General features: G+C 47.7%; 1 protein-coding gene across 3 annotated transcripts in view; it reads left to right on the forward strand.

The window, feature by feature from the left end:
- The window catches only part of ZFYVE28 (zinc finger FYVE-type containing 28), an 826,377-nt gene that overhangs the window by 99,064 nt on the left and 712,573 nt on the right, over positions 1–14,740 (forward strand). The gene's annotated exons all lie outside the window — the stretch shown is intronic.

The following is a 14,740-nucleotide window of genomic DNA, read 5'->3' on the forward strand; positions in this document are numbered from 1 at the left end:
GCGCATGCGCACCATTGGTGCGCATGCGCACAATGACAGGGGGGGCGCTCAATCATGGGAGCAGCGGATTATAGAACACCGGCAGCTACAAAGCGCCGTGAACCCTTAAGCGGGTGCCTGCTGCGCATGCTGATTACCAGCTTGCAGCCACCCAGAGTTTAAAGTCTGCATTCCCAGAGGCCTTTGAGTGTGAATAGTGAGGCAAGGCTTGCGTTGAGAGAACAATCACAAATTTGCTAGCATTCGCGACAAGAATTTGCAATTCTATTAAGGACACGGAGGCGAGGATTATGCTTCTCAATCTTTACTAGAAGCTCACAGCAGCCAATGAAAATGCTTGCTTTTCATTCCAATAAAACGTTAAACTGCATATCCCATCATGCTTTACACATAACCACGCCCCTATAGTCCATAAGAGGCCTTAGCCTGCCGCCATCTTCCTCTTTCTTGCGGCGAACAGCTCCAACCGAACTTTGTAACTCCAGAAGTCTTCCAACGGGAAGAAGAAACCAAACTCAGGCGAACCATCTCGTCATTCCTCGAGGCTCAGTCACCTTTTTTATCAGAACCTGAAAAGAAAGGATAAGAGACCGTAACCACCGTAACCATCTGGGTGGGCAAGCATTTTATAATGTCATATACAATGCCGGGTGGGATAATCCTCGCCTCCGTGTCCTTAATAGAATTGCAAATTCTTGTCGCGAATGCTAGCAAATTTGTGATTCTATGTCAGGACCGGAGGCTTCTGATTATGCATGTTTAACGCTTATTGAAAACAACAGAGGTAATATCCCCCACCGGCTTATAATAATACGTTTTGAAGGTCGATTCCGACGACCAATCTGCACTTTGCATAATATCATGAATGTTGGATCCCAACATGAACGATTTGGACGCCATAGCACCCCTGACAGAGTGCGCACCAAACCTGGTGATGTCAATGCCAGCTTCTTCCATCACAAAACGAAGCCATCTGGCAATGGTGGCCGCAGCCACAGCTTTGAACGGCTTTTGTAAGGCTATCAAAAGCTGAGAACAGCCCTGAGGCCGAACTGCCGCAGTACATTCCTCATAAGTCCGTAAACATTGCACGACACATAATTTTTCATTTTCCTGAAAAGCATTATAAGATACATGTGTAGACAATGTTTTAGTACGCCTAAAAATCTGAAAAGAAACTCCTTCCGGAGTAAATACTCTACCTGTTAAGTCCAGTGCTCGCACGTCCGACGATCTCCTACATGCTGACAGGCAAAGCAACATGGCCAGCTTGGCTGAAAGCTGTTTTCTGGAAAGGTCCTTGTTAGCCGGCCATTTGTCCAACAGGTCTAAAACTTGCTTAACATCCCACAAACCAGAGTACTTAGGTTTAGGGGGATTCTCAACCCTAATACCCTTCAACAACTTGCACACGACAGGGTGCATACCAATTGGTCTCCCATCCAGCTGAACATGACCCGCTGAGATGGCTGATCTGAAATTGTTGACCGACCGATAGGCTAGGCCCTGCGACGCCTTATCCGTGAGGAAGTTTAGCACATGGGGTAAGCCGGCCCCCACGGGATCCAAATGTCGTTCCACGCACCAACCCACCCAGCCTTTCCAGGCCGAGGAGTATCGTTTCCTCGTGGAAGGAGCCCAGGCTTGCTTGATGAAATCTGCAGCCCTGCTCGAAATCCCTGGCACTTGCCACTGTTGCCTGAAAGCCTCCAGGCCATCAGCCTGAGCCTGCCCTCCATTACCAATGGATGTTTCTCCTGGTGGGGGCCCAGCAACAGCATTGCCGACTCCGGGAGGAGTCTGGGTAAGTCGCAGCTCCACTGCATCAGTTTGGGGAACCAAGATTGGGACGTCCACCAAGGTGTCACCATGACTACTTCCGCATTCTGTCTGATTACATGTGACATCGCCCTTGGGATCAGCAGGAAGGGGGGAAACGCATAATGAACCCCCACTGACCAGTCCTGGAGAAAGGCATCCGTCGCCTGAGCTAACGGATCCGGTCTCCAACTGAAGAATCGAGGGATCTGGTAGGTCAGCCTCGATGCAAACAAGTCCGTCTCGAACGGACCCCAAATGCTCTCCAGCCACAAAAACATCCTCGGGAGCAACTGCCAATCGCTGAAGTCCCGGAGGTACCTCGAGTTCCAGTCCGCTACCTGATTGGACTGGCCCGGGAGATATTCCGCAATGACCGATATCTGGTTGCGGAGGCAATAATGCCAAAAGTCTTTGGCTATTTGCACGAGCATGGACGACCTCGTGCCTCCCAATTTGTTGATGTACCTCACTGCCGAAATGTTGTCCAGACGCAGGAGGATACAACAGGATGTCTGCTGTGGGGACAACGTTCTCACCGCGAACGACCCCGCCAGCAGTTCCAGACAATTGATATGGAGAGAAAGTTCCTCCGGGGACCAACGTCCTCCCGTGGAGATGTCTCCACAACGCGCGCCCCAGCCCCAACGGCTGGCGTCGGACTCTATGGTGACTTCTGGAAGGGAACCGAAGATCGCTCGACCATTCCAAGCGTCGACATGTCCCAACCACCATTGCAACTCCGTCCTCACCTCTTGCGTGAGGGGAATGCTGTCCGAATACGAGAGACCCTTCTGCAGGTGTCTGATCTTCAACTGTTGCAGGGCCCTGTAATGCAGCGGGCCCGGGAAAATTGCTTGTACTGAAGATGCTAGAATTCCCACCATTCTCGCCAACGCTCTCAAGGAGACAGACTGACTGCTCAGCAGTTTCCGAATCTCTCTCTTCAGATCCCGGAGTTTGTCCTTCGGGAGGCACAATTGGGCCATCACCGAATTTACCGTGAAACCTAGAAAGTCTATAACCTGCGAAGGAACCATGACCGACTTCCTGGTGTTTATAACAAAACCCAGATCCTGTAAGATAGTCGTGGTCAGTTGGAGGTGGCGTAAGAGATTCTGCCGACACTGGTCCACTATCAGAATGTCGTCGAGGTATATAATGAGGCGAATACCTCGCTCCCGAAGGTATGCCACTACCGGCTTCATCACCTTGGTGAAGCACCAAGGAGCTGAGGAGAGCCCGAAAGGCAGAACCAAATATTCGTACCATCGGCCTCTCCATTGGAATTGAAGAAACCTGCGGTGCGGGGGAAAAATCGGAATAGACAGATACGCGTCTTTCAGGTCCAGCCGGACCATCCAATCTCCCACTTGCAGCAGATCCGTCAAAAGATGGATGCCTTCCATCTTGAAATGGTTGTACGTCAGGAATTGATTGAAGTCCCTGAGATTTAACACTAGTCTGTTTCCACCCCCTTTTTTCTGGATTACAAAAATGTTGCTGCAGAAACCGTGAGGGCAGGGCATACTTCGTGCAATCGCGCGCTTCTGCAGCAAGGCCGCTATCTCTTCGTCTATGAAACTGGCCTCTAGTTGGGAAAAATGGAGAATTGGGGGTACGTTTGTCTGAATAGGACGTGAGTAAAACTCCAGGTGAAAGCCCTGAACTGTCTGCAAGACCCAAGCGTCCTGTGTAAGGTCCACCCACCGCCCCAGGCAGTACTGAGTCCGACCCCCCAGAGGAAGAAGGGAAGTATCTGACAGTCTCACCTGAGCTCTGCTGGTGCTTGAACTTTCCCCGGCCATCTCCGGTTTGATATCTGTTTTTGTTGAACCTCCGACGGGAGGGGTAGAAGGTTCCTCCTCGTGTTGAGTCAAAATCATTCCTGCCCCTTCCGAAGTCGCCTCTGTGGGGGCCTGGAGGACCTCCTCGGCCTGACGAGCGACCCCCGCCTCGTCCGGCCCTGTGAAAAACACCCTGGCTGAGGGCGCGCTTGATGCCCGACTGGGCCTTGTCCAATGCCGTAAAGGTGCCGACATATTTGGAGACGTCCTTGACGAACTTGTCCCCGAAAAGAAGACCTTCTGCAAGGGGTCCCGGTTCCGCGTCAGCTAGCTCCGTAAGATTCGAATCCATCTTCATAAGCAGAGATTTTCTTCTCTCTGCAGAGACAGCGCAGTTTGCGTTACCTAGAAAACATATGGCTCTCTGGGCCCAACCAGCCAGCACGTCTGGATTCATGATGACAGAGGTCTCCTTGGCCACAAAGGCCATTTCTAGGATCTTAGCCAAGGGGCCGATGGCATCTAACATTTTGTCTTGACACCCCTTCCATGCTCTGTCAAGACCCCTCTTCGGGTCCTTGGTGAATTTCTTCAGAAAGGTGAGCAGGTTAGGGTCAATCTCCGGTGTTTCCGCCACCTGATTTGGGATTTCAGGTCTAGGGCACTCCGAGCGCAGACGGTTTCTTACTTCCCGAGGGAAGGACTTCCGCAAATTGTCGTGAATATAAGCTGTGACCGCTGCAGGCGGCATCCAATCTTGCGATCTGGGGTGTACAATTTCCAGTGGATCAAAGGTGAAAGGCGTATCATCCGGCGCTAGGCTCCTGGGCTGCGCCGCCTTTGCCTTCTTCGGAGGGTTGCGCTCCTCTGAGGTGTCGGTGTCTGTGTCGGTGTTCGTGCCAGTATCCGTGTCCGTGTCTGTGTCATGGACCCTGCGTTTCGCTGTGGCCTTGACCCCAGCGTAAGAATGGTCCGCCGTATCCGGCAGGGTAGCAAGAGCCTGCATGTGAGGCCAAGTGGCCGAGTCCCCTGAAGGACCCGAGGTGGAGGCATCACCCTTCTTCTTCTGGGGCTTGGTAAAGCCATGTCTTTTGGCAAAACCCTCTAGTTGTCGTCGGATAGGACGAAGGGCTGTGGCCAGTGCCTGGTGCACCGTCTGAGGAACCGTGGTTTCCATTGCCCTGTTAACAGAGGACTGGACCGAAGCGTCCAAAGCACTGACAAGGTTGTCCTCCAAGGCAGCCGACTGCCTGTTGTCAAATTCCTCCTCCTCATAGTACCCCTCATGAAACTGCTCTTCAGACATTCTGATGCACTTGTGAACCTGTCAAGGTCGAGTTTACACACACCAGGTACAAGGAGGGTCAGGGGGGGGGGTCAGCCCACCAAGCACACAAAACTACTACCACCTTCAACCCCCTCAGCAAAGCTGTAGTCAAGCGGGCCAGAGACCCAGGCCACTGCAATACCCTGAGCGTGTGCGCGCTCTAATTGGCCTTATTTGTATTTTACTACCTCACCAGGCGATCAGAGAGGCAGAGGGATCCTTCCTAACACTCCGACGTTTAAAACGCGATTGAAATCCAAAATCGGGTTCGCGCCGCGACGTGCAGCCCAAACGCGACTGAATCCTACTAAAAACTAGCCCAATTCAGCGCGATTTGGGGCGCACGTCGCCGCCGAGAGCCACCCGGCCTGAATACGCGTCAGCGGCGATAAGGGAAGCCGTCTGCGCTTGCGCTAAACGCGCCACACTACGGGGAATACCGGGCACCGCTGGCTCACGAAATAAAGAAACACACAAGTCTCCGTCTGCCTCCGGTCAACGACCGAGCTACCCTCGCGCCTAAAGCGCGCTCAAGCCACCTGAGGAATGAAACAACACGACGGGCACAAAGGCGCTCCGCCTAGCACCGCTACTCCCCCTAACGAGGTAATAACCTCCGTAATACAGTAAACACAGCGCAATCAGTACGCAAGTATTTGGCAACATGTACAGTGACAACAAGCAAATGTATTAAAATATACAGTGTCAATCAACAACAACTCCACATCACACGTGCAGTATAAACACAGAGGGAGTAAACAAGGTGTACTTAGCTCTGTGAGCAGCAAAGAAAGAGGAAGATGGCGGCAGGCTAAGGCCTCTTATGGACTATAGGGGCGTGGTTATGTGTAAAGCATGATGGGATATGCAGTTTAACGTTTTATTGGAATGAAAAGCAAGCATTTTCATTGGCTGCTGTGAGCTTCTAGTAAAGATTGAGAAGCATAATCAGAAGCCTCCGGTCCTGACATAGAATCTACTAATAACGAGTGTAATCTGCGCTCTCTGGCAACAGCCCGCGGTGCTTTTACAGCCGAGCCGAACGCGCTCGTGGCGACGGGAGGAGTATGGCGAGCTGGAATGGAGTTTAAAATAGGTACCTGCTTCTCAAGGTCCTTTCAAAGCCCGCGGGGAGAAATGTAGAGCACAGCTGGCTGCTTCTGATATTGTGCTCTGTTATCAAATGTTATGTCTGGGCACTTAAAGCAGTCTGCTTTAATTATGCATATATCAGGCAAATCATGGCTCTCCTACAAATGAGGTGGAGGGAGGGGTTGGGGCATGGAAATGAAAAGAAATGCGTGTCCGTAAAAAAGATAGAGATGTTCCAATTATACGCTGTTTGGAACAAGTGTTTTATTTATTATATATAACGACTTTCACTTTATGACTGCAACTCAAAGGTCAAACCTCATGTTTCTTACCATAGCCCAGAATAGCGTGGCACAACATTGCTTCTGCATTCCTTATTACAGTCACATTACAGGGGAAAGCCACGGTACCCATACTATCATGGCCTGTTTAATGAAGATTTATTTCACTGCAGCAATTTAAACTTACATGCTCAGATTGTAGATAAATGGGTATATCACCTCTATACGTGAAAGAGCAGCACAGTATATCCATGTATGCAGTGAACAGAGACAAAGTCATAAAATGCTGTTTGTTACCATTTTCGTGGCTGGCATCATGACTTCCTTAAAGCTTTCACCTCTCTTGAGTCTTGTCCCCACCCACTCTACAATAGTTGTATAGTATAACTTGTGTATTCACACATTTGTTTCTATAATACAAAAGCCAAATTCCACATTATTCCATCATACAACCTATGTGAGAATGAGTAAACATTTCTTACCGCCACAGAGTAGACGCCTCTACAGCTTTTACAGAAGAAAAGAACTCTGGGATGTCCTCTCTATTTAGTTTTATCCCATGGGGTTTCATTCTATTTTTTTTTAGGCCTCACCTAGGCAGTCCATGCACTGTCTCTTCGAGACATGCTGCATCTCCTCTGTGGGCTTTAAGCATGCCACTTGCTTGCCAAGTTCGCATCAGTTGCCCAGGACCTGGTGAAACTGCCCTGGCTGCCAGTTCGGAAACGAATAACTTTCAAGGCACTCTGTGTGGTTTTCAAAGCATTACACAACCTCGGCCCTCGAGGTATGAAGCTGTTATTCCACTGGCATAAGCCGGCTAGAACCCTAAGATCAGGGCAGCAGGCGCTGGTATCACTCCCCAGAGTCAAGAAAGCAAGATGGGGGGGGCAGGAGTTTTTCCTTAGGCGCAGCAGTAGCCTGGAATAAACTACTCCTCAACATTAGACAGTTGCCAGACCTGTTATCTTTTAGAAGAGCACTGAAGACCTGCCTCTTTACGCATTAAAGCTCCTTACCCTCACACCCTATTTCAACCATGTTAGCGCCAGGACACCTCCGGGTAACAGTGCGCTCTAGAAATGTTAAAAATAAATAAATAAATAAATAGATTTGTTCCTGTGTGCTTTTCAAAATTCCTAATTGTTCACATTTGTCCCTCCATTCTGTGGGTGGCTCTTGCCCCTGGAGACTAGCCCTGTTGCATGTTTTATTGGACATTTGTTTATTTCAGTTTGTTTTGTTGCACCCCTTTTTCCATTTGCTTTGTTTTTTTATTTTTTTGGTAGGCACAGGGAGAACAGACATGGAGTTTGAGCCCGGTTCCCCAGTTCCAAAGTCGGCAGCCCTACTTGTTACACCACATTCTCTCTCCAAAAATTGGTTGTTTTCTTTCTAGTTCCCTCCTCGGGAAATCCGACTGTTTAATTATGTATTTATCCTCTGACTCGTGGTATCATGCCTCCTGGCATGTGGAGTTTTTTCCATGTACTTTATTCACACTGAAGAGAAAGACTCCTCTAGTCTTGCTGTAAAACTGAAAACTGTGGACAACATATGTCTGGTTTTAAGGAAGTATTCACTATAGCTGCTCACATTCAGTAATCAACTGATGTCCTTATGTGGGCTGGAACATGTTTCAAGTGTTTTTCCAGTTACCATGTTCTCGTTGTTTATGTGGGGCCTTGTTCTAACACAGCTATCTGAAAAACCCCTGACTTCACGTTGCCTGTGCTGTGAACCGAAGATGGGCAAGCTGGTGGTATTTCTGGCTCTTCATGGTAGTAATAATGTGTTAATATTACGTTAAAGATGAGGTGCAATATCGGAGTGCATCATTTGTTTACCTACTTTTGTAAATAAAACTTTGCATTTGAGAAGAACCTTTTGTGCCTCTGCACCCTTTCCAACATTGCTAACAGGATAATATGGACAGGGTTTGAGAGCAAACAAAGCGCTCATGATCTCACATTTGCCGCAACAAACCAACTTCAAAAACTGTCGAGGCATGCCTCTTTCAGATCCAGGTTGATTTTGTGCTCACTTTGGTAAGCTGTTTCTCTCCTCTTCAAGCCTCAAAGGGGCTTGAACTTTCCAGATTCTACACTCTTCCAGGCCCACAGGGACTCACACTCTCCAGTGTGTTTACAGAATCCTATCTAAACTTTATATTCACAAGCTATTTGTTAAACTGTTGCAGTAGGACCTGGGTATAATTAGTGTGGCACAGTAATCAAGCCATTTCCTATTGCATTGTTGTACATGCGATTTGCAATTAAATGTTACAGCAACTTCTGCTATGCGTTTGTATTCGATGCCTCCGCACAGGCAGGTAAGCACATGAACCATACAAAATAGAGCACTGATGCCCATTGCCCGCAAATAAGGTAACCACTCCACTCAACTTCTCACCCTCAGCTGGTGTGGAGACTATGCACAATGGAAAGGTGTTTTCTTTTTTAAAAAGGACTGCAGTGGAAAGGGGAATTACATCACCATTGCCATCCCGGAAAGCTATAAGATCATTCGCAAGGACCGCACCGGCCACACAGGAGGAGGCATCGCTATCGTCCATAAGAAATCCATCCGTATCTCAACCAGCTCAGACGTCAATCTCGCCAACTCTGAACACCTTCACTTCCATATCCACATCGACCCCAAGACCACACTCAGAGGCACCCTCCTTTACAGGCCACCAGGACCCCGCGCACAATTCAGTGAAGACATCACGGACTTCATCACTCCACACGCGCTCCCCTCCGAGGACTACATCCTTTTGGGAGACCTCAACTTTCACCTTGAAAAGAACAACGACCGCAACACCGCCGCCCTTTTGGACAACCTCGCAAACCTCGGACTTAAACAACTTGTCACTACCCCCACCCACATCGCAGGTCACACACTCGACCCCATCTTCACTTCCAGCAAGCACGTTTCCTTCAGCCACACCACAGCTCTCCTTTGGACTGACCACAGCTGCGTTCACTTCACCTACAACAAGCCTACATCCAACAACCACCCTCGACCCACATTGCAAAGAAACTGGAACAAAATCACCATCGACCAGATCTCCTCATCGCTTCTGCAAAAGCCCCCCGCTCAATCCTCTAACCCCGACCAAGCAGCCACCAACCTCACCCAATGGCTATCCAACAGCGCCGACATCCTAGCACCACTGAAAAAACGACAAATCAAACTAGGCAGCAAGAAGGCCTCCTGGTTCAACGATGACCTTAAGAAATCCAAGAAATTCTGTCGCTCCCTCGAGAAGGCCTGGAAAAAAGACCCAACCACCAGCACCAAGGACGCCTTCAAAAACGCCACCCGCATACACCACCAACTAATCCGAAAGGCTAAGAAAGCATCCTTCAAGGACCGTCTAGATAACAACGCCCACAACAGCAAGGAATTATTCAACATCGTCAAGGAATTTACCAACCCATCAGCCAATTCCAACGACATCACCCCCTCTCAAGCCCTCTGCGACTCCCTAGCCTCATTCTTCTACAACAAAATTGCAGACATCCACAACAGCTTCGACAACCAACCCGGAGACCAACCCACCCACTTCCCTGCAGGACCCCTTCCCCCCCTGAACATCCTCAATGACTGGAAGCCAATCTCCACCGAGGACACCATCCGTCTGATGAACTCTATCCACTCAGGATCCCCCACAGACCCTTGCCCTCACTACATCTTCAACAAAGCAGACTCCATTATTGCACCGCACCTCCGAGACGTCATCAACTGCTCCCTCAACTCCACAACCTTCCCGGAAAATTGGAAACATGCCGAACTCAGCGCCCTCCTGAAGAAACCCACAGCTGACCCCACCGAACTCAAAAACTATCGCCCTATCTCACTCCTTCCATTCCCGGCCAAAGTCATCGAGAAAGCTGTCAACAACCAGCTCGCCGCCTTCCTCGAAACCAACAATTCCCTCGACTCCTCACAATCCGGCTTCCGAGCCAAGCACAGCACCGAAACCGCCCTCATCGCAGCAACTGACGACATTCGGACTCTACTGGACAATGGAGACACAGTCTCCCTCATCCTCCTCGACCTCTCCGCAGCCTTCGACACAGTCTGTCATAGCACCCTTTTACAACGCCTCAGAAACATCGGAATCCAAGGAAAAGCACTGGAATGGATCACATTGTTCCTCACCGGAAGAACACAGAAAGTCCGCCTTCCACCATTCAAGTCAGAGGCTACTGAAGTCATCTGCGGCGTACCTCAAGGGTCCTCACTCAGTCCCACCCTCTTCAACGTTTACATGAGCCCCCTCGCGACCATCGCACGCCAACATAATCTCAACATCATCTCCTACGCCGACGACACTCAACTGATCCTATCACTCACCAGAGACCCTAACACAGCCAAAACCAACCTACACGAAGGAATGAAAGAAGTAGCCGAATGGATGAAGCACAGCCGTCTGAAACTGAACTCGGACAAAACTGAAGTCCTCATCTTAGGTTCCTCCCCCTCCGCCTGGGACGACTCTTGGTGGCCAGAGGCTCTTGGAAAAGCACCCATCCCGACGGACCACGCACGGAACCTGGGCGTCATCCTGGATTCCTCACTCTCGATGAACAGACAAGTCAACGCCGTCTCTTCATCTTGCTTCAACATTCTTCGCATGCTCAAAAAAACATTTCGCTGGATCCCTACCGAAACTAGAAAAACAATCACCCACGCTCTGGTCACGAGCCGACTGGACTACGGAAACACCCTCTACGCCGGCACCACCGCAAAGCTCCAGAAGAAACTACAACGCATCCAGAACGCCTCAGCCAGGCTCATATTAGACATCCCGCGTAAAGAACACATCTCTGATCACCTGAAAAACCTCCACTGGCTCCCCGTCAATAAGAGAATCACTTTCCGGCTCCTAACCCACGCTCACAAAGCACTCTACGAAATCGGACCCGAATGTCTCAACACACGACTATCCTTCTACACCCCCTCCCGCCAGCTACGATCCTCCAACCAAGCCCTTGCCACTGTACCTCGCATCAACAAAACCACCATGGGAGGTAGATCCTTTTCCTACCTAGCAGCTAAAACGTGGAACTCACTTCCCACTCACCTTCGCCTTACCCAGAACCACCTAGCATTTAGAAAGCAACTCAAAACATGGATTTTCGACAAGTAACTCCCCACCCTTCGTCAAGCGCCTTGAGACCCTCTGGGTATGTAGCGCGCTATACAAATCTTTTGACTTGACTTGACTTGACATCCAGTACCAGAAGAAGGGCTATCTTCACCCACAGAGCTTGCCATTATTGGGGACCATGCTGCTGCAAAATCTTGCATTTTGCTATGCTCGATTTTGAATTAGAAAGTCTCTATTGACTTATCTGCTTAATTTCAGGAGAAAGTGAAGCAACAGAAGCATTTTAAATCCGGCTACAAGTTTGTCAAAATATTTAATTTGTTTTAAGTTGGTAAACGTTGTTCTAATCTTTTTAATTTATTAGAAAGTTAATTTCTTGTTACTAGAAATGCCACATGGATCATCAACACATTAACACTGGGTGGGCCTGTTTTAACAAACATGCACAGGAATAGACTGTAGTAATGAGAAATCCGCTATATATTGTCTGTTTTATAGACAATCATTTTCCTCTGCACTTTTGAATACTTTACAATTTTTTTAAAAAGGGCAGTAATTAACAGAATTCCGGGACTGTTGTTCGACATTCAGACTTATATTTGGGTCAGTCTAGGGAAAATCTTTGTAGGTAAATGGAAAATCAAGCACATATTCCATAATTCATTATTCCTATATGGAATATGTGCTTGAAGATAGCCTGGCTGATGAGGGTTATAAACCCGAAACCCGTCCCAGGATGCTTGTTTCCGGTCCAGGGAAGACATGGCTTGGCAGTTCGGCGCTGTACTGTTCCCATGAGGCCCAGGGTCAAACTGATTTGCATATGATCATGTCTGAACTGGGGTGGTGGAGTGAGCTCAAGAATGATGATGGATTAAACCCAGATCAGTTGACTGGTGTGATTGTTTGATTTGCTCAAACGCTCCGTCCATCATCCCCTTTGGTATCGCTTTGTTCGCCCTAAGTTGGCAGGGTATGCCCAGATGTAGGTCCCTTGCTCACTTTGCCACTGGATTCAAGATAGCCTGGCTGATGAGGTCATAAACCCGAAACCGGTCCCAGGATGCTTGTTTCCGGTCCAGGGAAGACGTGTCTTTGGCAGTTCGGGCTGGACTGTTCCCATGAGGCACAGGGTCAGACTGATTTGCATATGGCCATGTCTGAACTGGGGTGGTGGAGTGAGCTAAAGAACGGTGATGGATTAAACTCAGATAAGTTGACTGGGGGGGGGGGGGTGAATATTTGATTTGATCAAACGCTCCGTCCATCATCCCCTTTGGTATCGCTTAATGCGTTATTCTTGACACAAGCAACTATTGGTTGTTTGGAAGATTAACCCTACTTAATGCAGTTAACGCCAAAAATCTAATTAAGCATAACCAAACACATGCATACGCTACATGCAACATAGCATATTGGTGCTTGCGTATCGCATGTCTTTGGTGTACATAGGCGCATGCTGCTGTGTGTGATGTGCAGTGTATTTTGCCCTTTAATTATTGTAGTTTATTTTTTCTTTTAAATTAAGATTCAGTTCTAAATAATCTTATTTTAGATATCACTTAGCATTATTTTTCTGCATAATTTCTTATTTATTGCCATCTGGCAGTGTTTAATAGTTTTGTGCCATACCCAAAGGAAAATTATGCTTTTGTACTACCTAAAAGGGACAAAAGAGATGGTCCCTGTTAATCAATTTCCTATCATAAACACCATGAGAGCAGTCACATTATTTAAGCAAAAGTTTACACTAACACCGTGTTTCCCAAACTTTTGACTCCTGAGGACCCCCAGTAAGTCACTACTGGAAGCCGAGAACCCCCAAGCAATTTGTACTATTTAAATTTCAAACTTAAAACAGTAATTCTTGAAAAATACACCAACATGTGCACACCAAACAAATACTCGAATAGCTAAAGATTGTATTATTTTGTATTGAAAAAATTTGCAAAAATCTAACTATTTTAATGGGAAGGTTGGTGCTGCACCTCGGCGACTAACTTTTAAAAGTTTGCTTTTATTTTGCAGTACTAGGCTCTTACTCCTGCCAGGGCTGTACAGGAAACCCAAAGCAGCCCTGGCACATATTGTCAGACCAGTCCCTGTACGGTGCGCACCAAGTGCAACGAGAGAGCCTTTCCACTACAAAGGGAGCTTTGGGGGATTCTCCCCCCAAGAAAATTAGGGACAAATGGTGCATTCCACCTACATTTGTCATCATATATTGAATTGAATTAGCTTTTAAACCATACTAAATGGTGACTTTACTGTGTACCAGGATACAACGATCTTTGTTGGGGCTCTTCAATGATTCCCTCACTATCTCCCTTCAACAGTGCTTCTTATCTCTCCATGGCTCCAATGTCACATGTATTGCATTTGTTTTACAGCATCTCTCATACCAGTGTAGAGCAGAGGCAATGAATCATACATGTGTAAATCAGTGTCTGGAAAATGTTACATAAGGCAACGGGGGCTTCAAGGTGTAGGATTCACATGTCATTTGTACTGGTAGATATTTTTTAAGAGTGCTTGGTCCGGAGAAGGACAAACCCGGGATTCAGAACTGAACACAGTGGTTAGCATTGACGCTATTAATAAGAGTTTATTTCTACCCAAATAAACCTTTATTAGCAGCATCAGGAATATGAAAGACTGAGAGAACATAATTTACTAACTTGTACCATGCAGTTTGAGTGCAGCTCTTTGATGGCAGTTTATAGCTCACTGTGCTAGTTTAAGATTGTAACTTATGAACTGTACAGTAACGATAGAAGCTCTGTGACAAAAGCAGTAACCCACTGAGCTATGCACATAAAATATATATATATATATATATATATATATATATATATATATATATATATATATATGTTAAAATGCTTCGTACATTTTCTTTGCAGCAGGCATTTTAAACCTCTGCACTTTTTTAGAGGAGTCAAAGCTGACACTAGACAAAACTCCCATCTCTCTCCAGCAGGTACATTAATGACACTTTTATTGTTGCTTTGAAAACTGCTGATTATACAAGAAACTTTGCAGTGCTTTTAAAACTGCTGCCTGCGGACCTCCTGTGAATGTGTCTGGGACCCCTAGGGGTCCACAGACCCCAGTTTGGGAACCACTGCACTAACATCATGTAATGTTGCCGGTCTCCATTCTGCAAGAGGCATTTCAGCTCATCTCCACTGGGGACATATGTCTGCAAGAACCCTGGGCGACAAGCACGTTCCCATAGAACCAGGAATAAAAATCCATGCATTTTGGGAAACCATCAGGTGTGCCCTCCATATATGTGTCCTCCACTTTGAATCTC

This window comes from Lissotriton vulgaris, chromosome 3_2, assembly GCF_964263255.1.
Source record: "Lissotriton vulgaris chromosome 3_2, aLisVul1.2, whole genome shotgun sequence".
In the NCBI taxonomy this organism is placed as follows: domain Eukaryota; kingdom Metazoa; phylum Chordata; class Amphibia; order Caudata; family Salamandridae; genus Lissotriton; species Lissotriton vulgaris.